The following is a 16,073-nucleotide window of genomic DNA, read 5'->3' as shown; positions in this document are numbered from 1 at the left end:
TAAAAATGTATTTATTTTCAGAAAAATACTTTATTCACAAAGGAGAATACATTTTAAAAAAGCATTGGGACTAGATTATCAAGCAAACACATAAAATCCCTTAAAAACCTACATATCCCAAAAAATATTCAGGCCACGCCGTTCAAGTCTGGTCCTGTGAGAATTTTTTCTCTTTGACTGGCATAAATGCCCAACTTAGCTTCCCCTTAAAGATGTAAGCGCTGGCACCAAATGTCACCTAATCTTATCTACTTTCCTGAATTGTACCAAACAAATAAACATGGGACAAAAGAAAACCTCACTAGAAAGTCTAAAATCATTTGTATGGTGATTAATGACATCTTTTAGTCTTCTACACTCGACCAAAACATGGAAAACATTTTCATGCAAAGCAAAAAATGGCCACTTATTGAATATAGCAAGAAGAAGAAGAAGGAATGTCTAAGAATGACAAGAAACAATTTCATATGAAGTTATTGAACAAAATTGTTTTAGGTTAACGTTTGCGTCGGGAGGAAACAGCTGGCCTAACTTTATGTGACAGGCATATAAATCATCATCATAAACTAAAACAGCATGCAATTTATACTTAATGGTTGTGTGCGTGTGTGTGTGCGCATGCATGTGATGCAGCGGGATGAAATGTTTGAACACGGTTCGTGTTAATGTGTGAGAATGTTCCACTGAATGTTTGTTGTCACTCAACCATACAGGTAGAAATATTCACCAACAGAGGCACAAAGACATTAGAACGCACAAACGCTAATTCCCATTCCCACTGCAGTCACAAAGAAAGAGTCATGCAGGCTCAGTGAAACAAAGGAAGCGGCACACACAGACACAAAGCAAATGCATACATATTCAAACAGAGAAAGAAACACACAGTGTGACAGACGGTGTGGACCTGGCAGCACACAGCAAAGCCACAATCAGTTCTTCAATGTTCAAGTGGCCCAACAAAGAGCAATACAATCTTCATGAGGCCTAAACCTGAAGCAATACTCCACAGTGAAAGCAGCTTACAAATGGACTATGTTGATTCTGCATAATACATGAGGCATTCAATAACAACGCACAGCAGATGGAGAACAACACAACTGCCCTTGCAGCAGAAGCAAAAGACAAATTACACACATGGACATACTGCTAAGAGCTCCGGTACACAGACACAAGAGGAGACTTATTACGCAATATTTGTCCTCAATTTAAAGCAGCTCCCAGGTGTCTCAATATAAGGTCTTTGACATTCACAAAGCAAAAAGACTGACAGCACGCTTATCATCCGCCTGTCACACCTTGGTTAAAAACACTCACTTTTGGGGCCACTGTTTGATCTTGTGCAAATGATGAGTAGGGCTTTTGACCACAGGATAACTAATCTGTGTGAACAAAAGTAGAACAAAGTAGGAACGTGAACCAGGAAGAATTAGTGTTCTTGTTGTTGCCTCAAGAATCATTTGGAGCGAAAGCAGTGTGCCTAAAAATCACCAGCTTCTGCCGTTAAAAATTCTCTTTCTAATTTGAAAAAAAAGACACATAATACAGGTGAATTATAATTATATAAGTTAATTTAGCATTTTTTTGGTTTTGACCTGTTGTGAGTTAAACCCTAATCATCCTGTCAGTGTCCAGAAATGTTTTTATAAAAATCCGTAAAAATCAATTTTAATTTACCTTATTTTTCTAACCTTAAGTTGCTCCGGACTATCAACATCAAAAATCGTATCATGAAGAAGAAAATAAAATATAATAAAACTTCTAACCACATAAAAGTTTAAAATGGTTTACCTAAACCAGAATCCTGTGTCACTTTGTGGGCGAAGGTACTATCCTGGCCAGTTGTTGTGCGTTTTGGTGCTGTAAAAAGTAAATCTTTGTTGCTGAATTAGCGAGCTATACCTTTCATTTGTTGCCGGGAGAAGCGGCAGCAAATTAACGATGCCCGCCGAACTTGGAAAACATTAAATGAATAAACCTTGTTAATGTTTTATTTTCTAAATATTCTGGTGTGTTAAACACAGATATTTTGTTGCAATGCTTTCAATCACTTTCATTTAAAATTAAATGTATTTTTTTTTCTCAGATGAGGTGAGGTTACCAAAACACTCCATCCAACTGCGCCCCTCTGTCAAATTTTTGAACCCATTGTGGCCCCCGCCAATCAAAAAGTTTGCCCACTCCTGGTCAACAACATAGGTGTCAAACTCCAGTCGTGGCACTTTGTGGTCTACACTTTTTATACTTTTGGTTAATAAGTTGAATAAGTACTTCTACTTTTTTAAAGTATTTTCACACGGCTATGTGTACATCAATTTATGTACAGAGGTCATGTACACTGTACTTATTCCACATATGTCAGAAATAGACAACAATTTCCTTTGTCACGTGAGGAGAAGGACGCACAAGTGGAAAAGTAAAAGTCTTGATTCACAAAAAAAAACAAGTAATAACAGAGAGTCGGGTTGGATGCAGAGGGCACGGAATAAAAAAACTCGTTCTGAGCAACTCGAGTTTAAATACTGAGAGAGAAGAGGCCATGCCCAATCTAAGAAAATAAAGGTGACAACATAAAAGGCCCATCACAAAATGGTCACAAGTTCACAACCAGTGACAATATACTTGTGATGGGCATGACAGTTCTTTTCAGTGAACTAAGTCATTGGAATCAGTAAAATGAATCATTCAAAACATTTATTCACCGAATCGTTCGCCAGTCCCCCCCCCCCCCCCAAAAAAAACACACCCACACAAAAACATTGCATCTGTAATGTATGAATGAGAATGGAAGTATAGTAAATTCACGCACTGAATCGTTGGCGAACAGGAAATGGCAGCATGTTTACTGACATGTTTGTGAACGGGAAATGACATCACGTTCACTCTCGGAATTGTTTGTGAACGCCAATAGTGTGACAGTATTTTCAGAGAAATCCCTCTGCAATCTGACTCTGGTTGCTGATTGGTCATCGGTCGAGAAGATGAACGACATGCGTATGGCTGAGCTCAAATGAACTAAGAAAAGAGCAAATCACTTAACGAAGTGATCCATTCGCTCCTGTTCACTGAAAAGATTTGTTTGCTAACGACACAACTCTACAATACACCTGGTTGATTAATTTCACACTTGATGAGTGGGCAGGCCCTCTAGAGACTCAATTATTCATTTGTAAACAATTAAAAAGTGAAATTTCCATAATCTGTCCCCTTTAAATACTGAACACAGGAAAATAATTTTACTATCTACTTCAGCACACAATGCAATATAAGTGGCTGCCACTTTGGATGACTCTGCGGTGCAATCCAGTCTAAAAATGTCTATTGTATTTAGATTTACTACATATAGTAGCCAGCTACATGTACATAGAGACACCCTCAGAGGAACGCACACCCACACACGCACGCACACACACCCTCCTGTGATCCATCAATGTGTCAGGGGAACGTTGGTGAAGAAAACAGCAAATAACTCACGTGCAAACATGTCTCCCTTATCCACCCACTCACACACACACACACACACACACCCCAACACCCCAACATACAGTAGCTAAGTGAATTTCAAAATCAATTAATTAAACAGCTAAGCCATCTCCCAAAGGGAGCAAAACAAATTATTCAAGAAACCTCACCCTGCTACGCAAATCAAAGATGTTAAGCAGTAGAAATGTCAAAAAGCAAAAAGAATACAGTCAGAGTGGTGTCAGACTGAAAGAATATTCATCTTAAAAAGGGAATCGATATAACTCATTTGGTTTAATTTGATAAGATTCTGCCTCGTAATACTGTACTCAAATAGCAATTTCTGCACTAAGAGGGGAGGAACTGATCGGCAGATAGAATGCAAGATGGCTTTGTTTGCATTTAATTGATATTCACCCCCCTTTCTTCCTCGTTGTCTCTTCCTATTAGTTTCAGGCCTTTTTTAAAAGTGTTATTGATTATTTGACACAAACAGGCTGAGAGGAGTTTGGGGTGCGTGTGTGCGTGCGTGTGCATCATGGTGCGTTTACCGCAGCTGGTCTGGCTTCATTTTAAAAATCGCAATAAAGAGATTGCCTTTCCCTCCTCCCTGGTCTCCTTAAAAAAGTCTTTACCTAATTGGTACATAAAACATGGCGTGGTAAATTATTCCATATGCCAGGTGTGTGTTTTTGGGCTGAAAAAGGCAGCATGGGAACAGTTGAGAGGGTAAAGCGACTCCGAAAGGTAACAAAACTACAATATTGATACAATGACAATGAAGCAAAGATGACAAGTTTGTTTGGTAATCAGTCACCAAGTTTGGACAAGAGAGATCGTCACCATCAGTTGTTTAATGGTGACGAGGTGGAGTCTATCAGCTCAATCCAAAGCAAACTCACTCAAGCAGGCCTTTACGGCCTTTGCTTAGTCCACTGGGGCACAGTCATGCTGGAACAGAAAAGGGCCTTCCCCAAAATGTTGCCACAAAGTTGTAAGCATACAATTATCCAAAATGTCTTCGTCTCCCCCTCACAAGGGTTACCAAAGCAAGTCATGTTTCTGACATTTTTTACGGCTCTGGTCTTAACCTCCCTTCCTTCCTTCCATGCATCCAGGCAGTGATTTGGCACTAAAGATATCCAATTCAAAAATATCTCGATACGCTAAAGAATCAAGAAGATTGAGGTGGTCTAATTAGGTGGTGAGCACATTTTGGGCTGTGCAGATTTGCCGATCGACTTAAGCGTGCCACTTACGCACCTTCATGAAATGTTTACATTCTGTGTGGAGCCCCCTTGTCAAATCGTGTGCGTCTTAAGGTCTTATTTTTCTTCCCCGCTCACAAGGCTGTACAAAGGACTAGCGCCTCTTGAAGGTTGAAACGTCAGATTGCATATTTTGATTCATTTAACTGCTTCTGGACTCCACTGCTGACAGCCACATGACAGAGCGGCTGCTGATTAGTGCTGGCAGCTTGGAGTTTGTCTGAAAGCGCAAATAACAACTACTGCCGCCATTGTAATGGTAGCAACACTGCCTTAGGTTTTGGTCGTGAAATTCATAGAAGTGCGACGAGATACATTGCCAGGCAATATTAAACAATACGCCATCTCACTCGCTTTTCTACTAAGGGAGAAACTCCAAATATGGAGCACAGTGCTCTGGTTAAATTACTTCTATAGAATGAAAATGAAAATGCTCCTTCAATGTAGCCTCTTACATGAGCCTCAAATTTGTCACTAGTGAACCTTTGGATCTAATCCACATTGATTTCAAATTTAAAGTGTGGTGTATTTTCTAAATGGCTCTCTACCGAATTCAAATGTCTCAGGAAAACTCCACAATCGGGACGTGCAGGAATCCTCATAATTCAAAGGGTCATACCTCTTTCTCCGCCTGCGCACGGATTCCCAGTTTATGCACGGCCACACCTTGAAAGTGCACAAGAAAGGCGCATAAGTAATTGACTTAAGCGCAAACGGGAGAATAGGCCCTATGGTGGATAAATGCACATGAAGCTGTGTTGGTATAAAGGGGAAAAAATAAAAAGACCAAGAAAGAACAAAATGACCACGACCATCTCTTATCTTGTTTTGTCAGACTGCCTGTCTGGGCATGCTGCGACTAACCTGGCAACGCAACCCAATCTTGTTTTCTCTCCCACCAGTCATATTGTTCCCCATTTGTGTCTTTCTCCACTTTTATATCTCCAATGTCATCGCTGTGACTTCATCCCAGCGAGTGTCCCCGTGTCTCACCGTTTATTTATCTAAATCTGTTCAGACCGTCTGCCATCAAGGTAAGAGCAGTAGACTGGGAAAAAGAGCTGCACTAGAGAAGTGCCACCACCTTGGGTCAAAGGTGATTCTGCAGTGGAGTTAAGGGTGAGAGACTATCTTTCTTTTCATAAACGTTTCCCCTCCCCAACACAGACTAGCTTCTCAACAACAGCACTTTTATAGCTTCATCTGCTGATACAGCTGGGCTCAAGAGAGATGCAAGTGCTGGACTCAAGGTGGGGCCAATAAGATGTAAACCAGAGATAGCCTTATCAACCCATGGGTTAAATAAGCTTTGAACTGCCCATTTGTCAACGCCAACTCCACACTGGTTGGAGTTTAAAGAGTTTAATGTGCTACATTTGTTTACAATAATACACTCGGAAACAAAGACAATTATGGACTGGTGTCAATTTTGGAAAGTAGGCAGACCGCTTTCCTTTAAAAGTGAAACAAAATACTGACGTTATGAGAACGCTCCGGTATCGTCAGAGCTGGGCACTTGACCCTTTTTTGACGGTCAGTCCCCCACATTTGTATAACTAATGTGATCCAGTATTTCCCCTCCAGAAATGAATAAGCGTATATAGTGTTAAGGCGACAGTCCCAGTGAGAAGGGCGCATTGTCAACAAAAAAACAACTGCTTGCCCAGACAAGATATTTGAGCCTGTATCTATTTTTTGGAGCAAAAAGGAGCAGTGTTTCATAAATCTTTGTAAGAACACTGAGGCAGCGACAGGTTCGAGTCAGCAGATGCTGAGAGCACTGTATCGCTTACTGCTTAATGAAGAAAAGCAGCAGTGGCGTGTGTGTTCCAATGTTTCCAGACTGGCCATCCTGGCATACACGAGTTGGAATCGTATTCGTCAGTTAAAGGGAATGCACCTTACCACCTTCCCCACACCATAGCAGACATTCTCTTTACAAAGAGCATCATTTGTTGTATTGACTTTATTGGGTTTATTTCTAAGGGTGCTTTAATTTATTTATTTGATTTATTTATTTTATTAATCTATTATCTTTTTTAATTTATTTTATGTGCTGTACATTCACATGTTTGAGTTTGAATTTATTTAACCAAATGTTTGCATAAATGGGTTGTATTTTCTCATACGGACTGTTGCTGACTAGTGTGCTATTCATGCTGATATTATATTGGATCGATAACTGTATCAGACAGTACTCTAGGCTGCAATATCGGTACGTATCAAAAGTGAAAAAGTTGCATCCTGACACCTTTCCTACTTTGTCTGTCTCGTTCAGGGTGTATAATCTTACAATTGAATCAAAGGGCAAAAGTCAAATGTGTATTTAGAGTTAACCGGTGCTAAAATGGGAACACAAAAATCACAGCTTGGAAAAGGCCAAAGTTGCTTGCGTTTTCCCAGAACTAAGCTTCGCCCACACTCAAGCTCATGGAAGCTCTAATAGAGCTCCCATGCAGGGGGCTTCCTGCTGCTGATAACCCTGCACTGGCCCCTGTACAGTACCTACCCCGGAGAGAGGCCATTAGCCTGGCTGAATCTCCTTCCTGGATAAAGATGCAGCTTACCAGCCTCGTAGCCACAGGATAACTTTTTTTTATTGTCTTTTTAAAACTTTATGAGACGACAGCATGGGAGTTGGCTGTATATGCAGAACAGAGTCTGCATTACTGTATGTGGGTGCTCTCAAACAGCATGCTACCAGAACTTCCTGCCCACTAACTGGCAGTCCCACAGTTGGGAGGGCTAGCTCGGTTGGAGAAGAACAATGCCAAAAAAAGGCTGTCATAAAAACAAAATACCATGGTCTTGATACCACCAAGAAAACACATACGCACACACTACTAGTTGACTGTAACTATCTGGACACATTATCTCGGAAACAACGCATCGGCTGACTATGCAAAAGCATTCAAAAATAACACGCATACAGACTTGCAAAGAAATTGTGCCACTGACTTTGAACAATATGCATTCGTTTGACCGTCCAAACAATTTTGACCTGTCACCAAAACCAAAATAAATACAGTAATAAGACAAGAATACAAAAACATCAGCCTCAAAACATCTGCTGAGTCAGTGCAAACAAAACTTGCAGCCACTGGGCTCTGAAAACAGTTTACCTTACACAGTGAATACCTTACACAGTGCCCCCGAAACACAGTTGGCTCATGTACAAGATTTCTCACTGAGTATTGTATCATCTCTCCCCAAACAGGCTTTAAGGTTTCAATCAAAGCCATGATGAATAGAGCCAAGAAACACAATAAAACATGAACGATGACAATGCTCTAAAAAAAAATGGGGAAAGACAACATCAGATTGTACTATTCCAGAAAAAACTTTTGCACTTAGTCATTAACATTCATGTATGTACAGTATGTCAGCTATTCTTTAGGTATGGACATAAATAACTGGACATCACAAACATGAATAGAAAACTTAAACAATGTGACTACAAACTACACCATTAATTTTGATTGATGTTTATTTGTTTTGCTGGTGTCTCATAAACACATTCTAGAAAAGTGGAAATTTGTGACTTTAAACTAGGAAAAGTCAATCTAGCCCTCCTTCATCGAAATGCAGCATAGATGTCAAAACTATCCTTTCGAGAGCTTCTGAAGGACTTATCCTACACCTACATGTTGCCATTTACCACAAATGGGTCGGCAGTACATTGAAGTAGCGGTTAGCAGACTGCCTCACAGTCAAGACTCCATGTTGACTTCCCATGTTGTGATTTGAAAACTCTAAACTCTTCATTCTATGTGAACGTATGTCTGAATAGTTATTTGTCTGTGCCATGTGATTGACTGGCAACCAATCCACTTCTCACGCAAAGTCAGCTAGGACAGGCTCCAGTACAACCCTAACGAGGACAATTGGTCCAGAAAATGAATGGACAGTTTCTGCATGGAGATTGCCATGCAGCAATATCACACACAATGTCATTTCTGCATTAAGCTACTCAGTAAAATGTTGCCGTTCGATCAACACTGCCAAATAAGGCACTAATTCCACACAGTTATCAGGCATTTTTGTTGTTATTGTTCATTGGACCTTGGAAGTAGAAATAGAAGATGTAGGAGAGTTCGTACACCGTGAAGAGTGCAGTGCACTGAAGACAAGGCAAGTCCTGCAATGTCAACATGGCTTTGCAAACGCTGATGAAATGACCTCATGGCTCATGGTCTATAACTTCACACATCTTTAGTGAACATTCATATAAGACATAATTTAGGGCATTTATGGGTGCACACTTTCTTAAAGGTCACTGTCTTTGAGCTCTTCCTCCTGTGAACAAAAGGTGAACATTTATGATGCTCTATATTCTCCTTTAAATCAGTCTCAGAAGACCCTAAAGTATGATACTGCAAATGCATTAATATAAAGGGAGTGGGGAAAACAGTGATGGTGGCTAGCTTGAGAGACAAAAATAAAGACAGGGGCTGGTTGTGAACAGATGGCCAATAGTGGTCAGCTGGTACGAAGTAAGTAAGCGGGTCAGGCCTCTCCTCCACTCCAATCTAACCATTCATACATTATGCAGAAGTGTGGCCATTATAAGGTGCCCCAAGAAGCTTCTTTTACGTCATCTGAGCATTCAAATGTGTCTGATAACAGGAGTTGGATTGTGACACCCGCCCAACAGTATAGTGACCATTTTAAAACGACACCTATCACCCTGATTGCAGGGGAAATTACAGATCAGAATGAAGGGTTTATCCTGTCGAATATTCAAATGGAGAAAAGATTTGGTTCATCCAAGAGTATACTTGCTCTTCTGATTTGCCTTTAGGACCATGAGTGTGTACCATATTGAATTTTCCACCAGGATGACTTTCTTGGAAAAAGGTCCCCCTCAAGGTTTATTCATTTATTGATTGCCGCTGAAGGGGCTGGACTGCATCATTCATAGAGAGTGACAAATATTTATTACGACCATATGCTCTATAACGTGAGTTTACAAAAGCCTTTTGGAAGATGATTCAGACAAGAATTCATTTAATTTAACTGAATTGATTTTCTTCTGCTGGGACATTTAAAGCACAAGCAGTGCAATTAGAGACACCATACGGATTATTACACAGCTTTCCTCAGGCACATTCACTTAAAAAAAACACGCTGACCACGCACTTGTCTGATCAATTAAATTTGAGCTCTATAAGTGCTAAGTGCTCACTCTCTGGCAATGCAAAAAGGGCCTCAGTACGCTACCTGGAGTGAGCTAAAACAAGCAGCAAGGAGGAAAGATGGAGGCATATGCTGGCAGAGGGAGAGAGAGCGAGAGCGAGAGAGAGAGAGAGAGAGAGAGAGCGAGAGCGAGAGAGAGAGAGAGAGAGAGAGAGAGTGGGAGAGTGAGAGAGAGAGATCAAAGGGAAGGGTAAGTTGCAAGAGGAGCAAAAGCTTCTTGTCTCGGAACAACTGCAATCACAGCCCCTGCCAAAGCCCTCCGGAATCATCCAGCGGCCTGACAGAAATGTCTCAACAGGCGTTAAAGTGCTCAGAGCGGACTACAGTTTGTGAAGTGTACTGTGAGTGAGGGTAAAAGCGAAACTGTTTTTTTCTTTTGCAACAGTATAATTTTTCTTTCTCATTCAGATGCAGGTTTAAAATAATAACACATGTAGTATATTACACACATGATGATGTATTGAGTTCCAGCATCATGGTGGACTGCACTTTCTTAAAGCAAAACCTCACTGACAATGTCACTTATACGGAGCATTATTCAGGGTGAAGGCAACACGTGTGATAGTTTAAGTATTGTCATTAGATGTGTACACAAGTACCAAATGAAGTGCCCAGTGAGTATCCGCCATCATAATGAATGAATCAATAGCACTAATAATACTGGCGCATTCAAGCACCCCTTGACAAATAACATTATCACAAACTGCTTGTGTTTCTTCATTTCGAAACATCAGGAAGTCCAGCCTAGCCTTACCTCCTGTTGTTACCCTGTGGCACACAAACACACACACACACGCACACCATAATACACGCACATTCATACGCAGAGGTTCACATCCACACGACCCATCTGTTCAACTCTCTAGACCTTGCATCTGGCCTGACATGAACCATAACTTAGTACGCAAACACAAGCGCACACTGTGAAGCGTCACAGCTAACTGAGTCGGGTCAGACTATTGAGGCGGCATCAGAGTTGCAGTGCGCATGGCAGCAAGCGCAAAACACACAGCAGCTAAAACAAAATCTAATCTGCCTTTGAAAGGGCTTTTTAAAGGAAACGGAATGCAGACAGAGGCTGAATCAAATCATCAAGGTTGCGAGCTCGCTGTTTTGACTGCTGGGAGTTGGTGCTGTTGCTCAGCAAAGGAAGCGCAAAAAAAAGAGAAAAAGCACTTGCAACCATCCAAAACGTTATATCGTTAGCAAATTCAGATGCATCTTGCTCTCGCAGAGACATATCAGGCCTGAACAAGGACTGAATGGCTTATGTGTGTGGTCTGGTACGTGAATCGTCTCTTGAGTTACATAACCTGGAATCATCCCATTATCACGGGAGTTTACTGTGCATTCAGCTGCTTGCCATGTGGCCTCCAGTATCTGTTGCGTTGACGTGATGCATGTGACACACTGATGACAATGAAACAGAGCAGGCGGGGGACATCTGGCACAGAGGCAACGTAGCGCAAATGACGCAATGTTGACCCTTTGGTGTCAAAACACACATTTCTGTCACATACAGTATGCGTACACATGCGGAAAATATAAAAGCAACAGAGGTGAAGACAGCTGGTTGATGTGCATGCAGGATGAAATAGAGCAAATCAATGCGCCAATTTTATCATTTACGTTTTTTTTATCATTGATGTTTAGTTGACTGGTTGTTTTATTTTGAATGGAATGGAAGCACTTTTTCAAGAATGTTCTGAACTCCTGTTCTGACACTAGTGTCATCCCAATTAGAATTATTAGAGGAGGTCTGCAATGTTCTGATGCTCAACTTCCCAAAACTGACATGTACTTCTTGAGACTACAAACTAATTGAAATCAATCCTGCAATTCGCTGGGAGCAGTACCCCACCTCTCACCTAAAGTCAACCCGTATAGGCTCCAGTTCACATGCGATCCGAGTGAGGATAATCAATATAGAAAATGGATGACGGAAGAAAAATCGATTATAAAAAACAAATCTGTTATAGTGTCGCAACATGTTCATAATATAGACGTAGTGCAAAACCACATAAACATGCCCACTTATATACGCGTATGTTGCATGTGGGCTTTTGTTCGTGTGACTAGTGGATATATATGTGAATATTTACAAAGAGATCAGTGTTTGTGAGTGAGAGGGAGAGAGAGAGAGAGAGAGTGGGAGAGAACAAGAGAGAGAGGAACACGAAGGGTGCATGGGGCAACATGGGAAGGAGGCTAGCTGTCAGGATGTGGAGTCCATTGTCTTTCCGACAATGAAGATATCAAGTCGGCAGGAGTCCTATAGTTCTCTCAATGGAGTCATTAACATCACGGGCCATGGGCCACCTGTGTATGCGTGTGTCTGCGTGTGTGTGCATGTGCGTGTGTCTTTGTTATACGTGTTGTGGATGAAAACTAATTCTTAATGCTTTTTTTTTTGTGCAAATTTCTATACAAAGATTGTCTATTTTTATGGGGCTTTGAATGTGAGTTGACAAAGTACAAAACTAAGTAAACCGAATTTCAAGTAGATTGTCCTCTGCAACACTCAATCCTAAAGTCAAACTCTAGCTTACAAACAGCCTCCCCATCCATTCATTTTAACTCTATATTGCATTTGTGCTCATTATGGTGGTGGGTGAGCTCAAGCTTATTGCAAGTGACTTTGGGCAAGAAGCAAGAAGACTGGTCAACAGCCAACCACAGGGCACATACAGGGTAAACAAACTATGAATCACACAATGAAACAAACATGCATGTTTTATAGTGGGAAACCGAAAGAGCTGGAGAAAACCCACTCACGCATGGCGAGAACATGCAAACATCGCAAAAAACTGTCCGATGCAAACATGGCACTTCTCAACTGTGAAGATGCGCCAACCATAATTCCACTATTCTGCTTTTTTTGATGTCATACATCTTTGCCACTGTTTCAGTGAGCCACAATAAAAAATGACAACAAATGACAGGTAATAAACATGTGACTCAAGTCACAGAGGAAATATAATTTAAATTCCAAAAGATGGCAAATTAAGACAGCCTTTCTCCTCCATCCCATTAACAGGAACTTCTCCCACCAAGCCCCACCACGCCCTCCCACGCTGTCTGTTAGTTAACAGGCACTGGCACCATTCTTCTTGTTAAAGAAACCCCCCTCGGAGCCACCACTTTTTTCCCTTAAAAAAAATCTCCTTGCCGTCCGTGAGTCCTGCCTCCACCTCAATAATTACAATAATCACTCAAGCAAAGCTAATACTTTCCTCATTAAGGCAAAACACCAGAGGGGGACAACAGGTCTTTAAACTATTTAGGAGTGTAAAATTTTGGCTCACATAATGCAATTTGGTATGGCATATATTTTGTTTAACTGAAAGGAATATTATAGGGCTGATTGAAAGGTGCAGGATGCATCCTCGGTAATCACCTTTCCTTCAACATGCCTAAAAGCTGCAAAGCATCAGCTAAAGAAAACTGTTGCTATAATCACACGCAATACAAAAGCGTCTGAAACTTCAAACTTATAGATTCATATCATCGTCTCTTCAGACGAAAATCGAGTGCGTGTCCTTTTAGTGAAAGCTCGAATTTCGTCAATTTTGAAGTGAGTTGATTCTAACCCCTGAGTTGATTCGTCTCCAACTGCTGCTGACCGCAGTGCGCTTTGTTTACACTGCGCTATGAATGGAGATAAAGTTGCACCACAATGAACCCCCGAAAAAAAGACTATTTGCGAAAACAATGCATACAAAAAATCCAATGTATGCCAAGATTTACAATAAAGCACAACGGAAACAATTGAGAGTCCGACACTCGCACTACACCGCGTCTTCCTCGTCATCATCAGCGTTAAGATGAATAAAAACTTACCTTGTTCTGACTCTAACGACGTGGATGGTAGTGGCGATGATGTGTTTCCTCAGCCGATAGAAGCCAATAGCCTTCTCCTCTTCTTTTTTCGTAACAGCGGATTTGTTTCTCGTATATCTTTCTTGAGTTATAAATCATTCCACATCCTCGTCAATGTCACGCCGTCTTCTCTTTCCTCTTTTTTTCTGCTCCTGTGCTATAAAATGTCCGGACGATGCAGAAAAATCAGGGCTTCTGATCCCGTCATTTAGTTTCTACGGAGGAACTGGGCTGTGCGCGCTTTGTAACAGGAAACCAGAGGAGGAAGGAGGAGGAGGAGAAAATGGGGAGGGAAAAAAGGCAAAGAAAATAGAGTGCAATTTTATGATCCAGAGTCTTGAAGGAGTTTAAAAACCTGCCTCTATGTCGCTCTAGAAGAAGTTCCAGAGCCAAAGCACCCGTCGGACTTGAGTAGCAGTGTTGCTGTATGCGTCGCTGTGCCAGACTGCTGAAAATGAGTGTGCGAGTGGGAATGCGTGCGCGTGCGTGAGCTCGTGTGCGAGTGTGTGTGGCGCAGCGTGCGCTTGTGCAGCACGCATCGCAGCAGGACCCGGGTGCGTTTTTTTCAAAAGCAGACAAATGGATCCCCGCCCATTGGCCTCTCAGAACAAGGACCCCAACACAGGCGAGAAGGGGGCCCCCGGCGGACATTAGCTGCCTGATGAAGACCACTTCCTTTATGTACGTGTGTAAAGCGAAGGCTTGTTCAGGAGGCGCTCCCCAACCAGGAGTATGACCTTTTACTTAAACACGTCCCTGGTCTTTTTAACCGATTTCTAAATGAGCAATTGGCAGGTTGACAAAGTTGGCACTCCAAGTTGGAAAGACAGTTCCACTTTAAACAGAAATCGAAAAAATACAAGCACCTCAAAACACATTTTGGGAATTTTGAGACTGAATTTTGGTTGATTTCTTGTGCATTGGATTTGTCCAGTACATTATATTAGGTCTTGCATTCTTGGAAATATAGTTTGGTTGTTGCTGGTTGTTTTTTATACAGGGTTGCCGATTTTATATATATGTTTTGGATACAAAATAAAAGTTTCAATGTTTTCGTACATGGATCTTTTTTTCTATTTGTTGTATGGTAATAATACTCATAACCTGATAACCTTGATACTGTTCCATCTTTATTCGGGGTCTTCAATTAACCTATGCAAGTATTGGGTCCATGGGAGGACATCACCATAGATGGGCACTTTACATTTTGCCGGGCCGTCCTCCGCCACCCTAGCCCTCAACCTTGGTACCCTTCTGTCCTCTTACTTTCATCCTTATTCATAAAAGTAATCGTCCTCCGTCCCTGTACGTCTTCGTACCATTAATGCGATTTCGTCCTCACATTTCGTCCCCACCCCGACAAAAAAAAGCCCAAAAAACAGCATGCACTTTGACATCGCCGACCAACACTGTCTCGCTGCCAAAGTGTCCTTCTTTTTCCTTCTTCTTCTCCTTCTTCCTATACTTCTTTTGCTTCTGCTGCTCTTTTTCTTCTTCTCCTCTATGTGCAGACCAAATGTTCCCACTGGCGCGTTTCCAATGCAGTACACGCAGTTGGGTGACCAGTGGCGTGATTGAAACATTCAAAGGCAATTTTAGTCCTTGGCCCATTTCGTCAAGTACGGGTAAGTTGAATTGAACTTTTGGCCACCTCATGTTGGCGTCGAAAACACCGTCAGGCGCACGCATGAGGGACAGGGATGGAAGAAAATCCACTTCCGCCCTAGCTTGGTTCGTCCTTTTTCTGCCCTCTGGCCCTCCGTCCCAAAAATGGGCTTTGTTCGTACGTCGTTCGTTTTGAAGTGCTTTCAACCTTGCATTTCACCAGTATACTCCCCAAAAAATAAAAGTGCCCGTACATGACAAGAGGCTAACGACTGAGCTTTCTGTCAGGGTGGAACAATTCTTTTGCAATACTAATAAAAGTAAAATATGGGATAACTTATATATTCAACCTAACGGTTTCATTATTCATTAACATTAAGGCTGCTTTATTTTCTATTCACTACTACAAAAAACATCTCATTAAAAGCCACAATAGCTACATTTAGCCATAAAAACGGATTTGTACACACATTAGCCGCTTCGGACGAATAGCCGCAGGTCTCCATGTTATTAAATGGTTTTATTAAATGTTATTAAATATTAAATTATTATCTATATTCTAAACACCAGGAGACGCCACCCCAACCCCCTAAACAACGTTGAACGCAGCTATACTTACAGAACATAGCGGAAACTTTCTCAGACTCTTGTCACATGAGGCAAATT

General features: G+C 41.4%; 1 protein-coding gene across 2 annotated transcripts in view; it reads right to left on the bottom strand.

The window, feature by feature from the left end:
- sema4c (sema domain, immunoglobulin domain (Ig), transmembrane domain (TM) and short cytoplasmic domain, (semaphorin) 4C) overlaps positions 1-14,278 on the bottom strand; it is an 87,208-nt gene extending 72,930 nt beyond the window's left edge. The window contains exon 1 of one of the 2 annotated variants that reach the window (XM_088300998.1): positions 13,764-14,278. The gene's annotated coding sequence lies outside the window, so the exon portion shown is untranslated. The remainder of the gene's footprint in view (positions 1-13,763) is intronic. The other variant, XM_088300991.1, reaches the window with a different exon arrangement.
- Between the last annotated feature and the right edge of the window lie 1,795 nt (positions 14,279-16,073).

Source organism: Idiotropiscis lumnitzeri, chromosome 1 (genome assembly GCF_059441095.1).
Source record: "Idiotropiscis lumnitzeri isolate Australia: NSW breed Sydney's pygmy pipehorse chromosome 1, RoL_Ilum_1.0, whole genome shotgun sequence".
Lineage (NCBI taxonomy): Eukaryota > Metazoa > Chordata > Actinopteri > Syngnathiformes > Syngnathidae > Idiotropiscis > Idiotropiscis lumnitzeri.
Note: the sequence above shows the minus strand (reverse complement) of the source record. Positions and strands in the feature narration are given on the sequence as shown.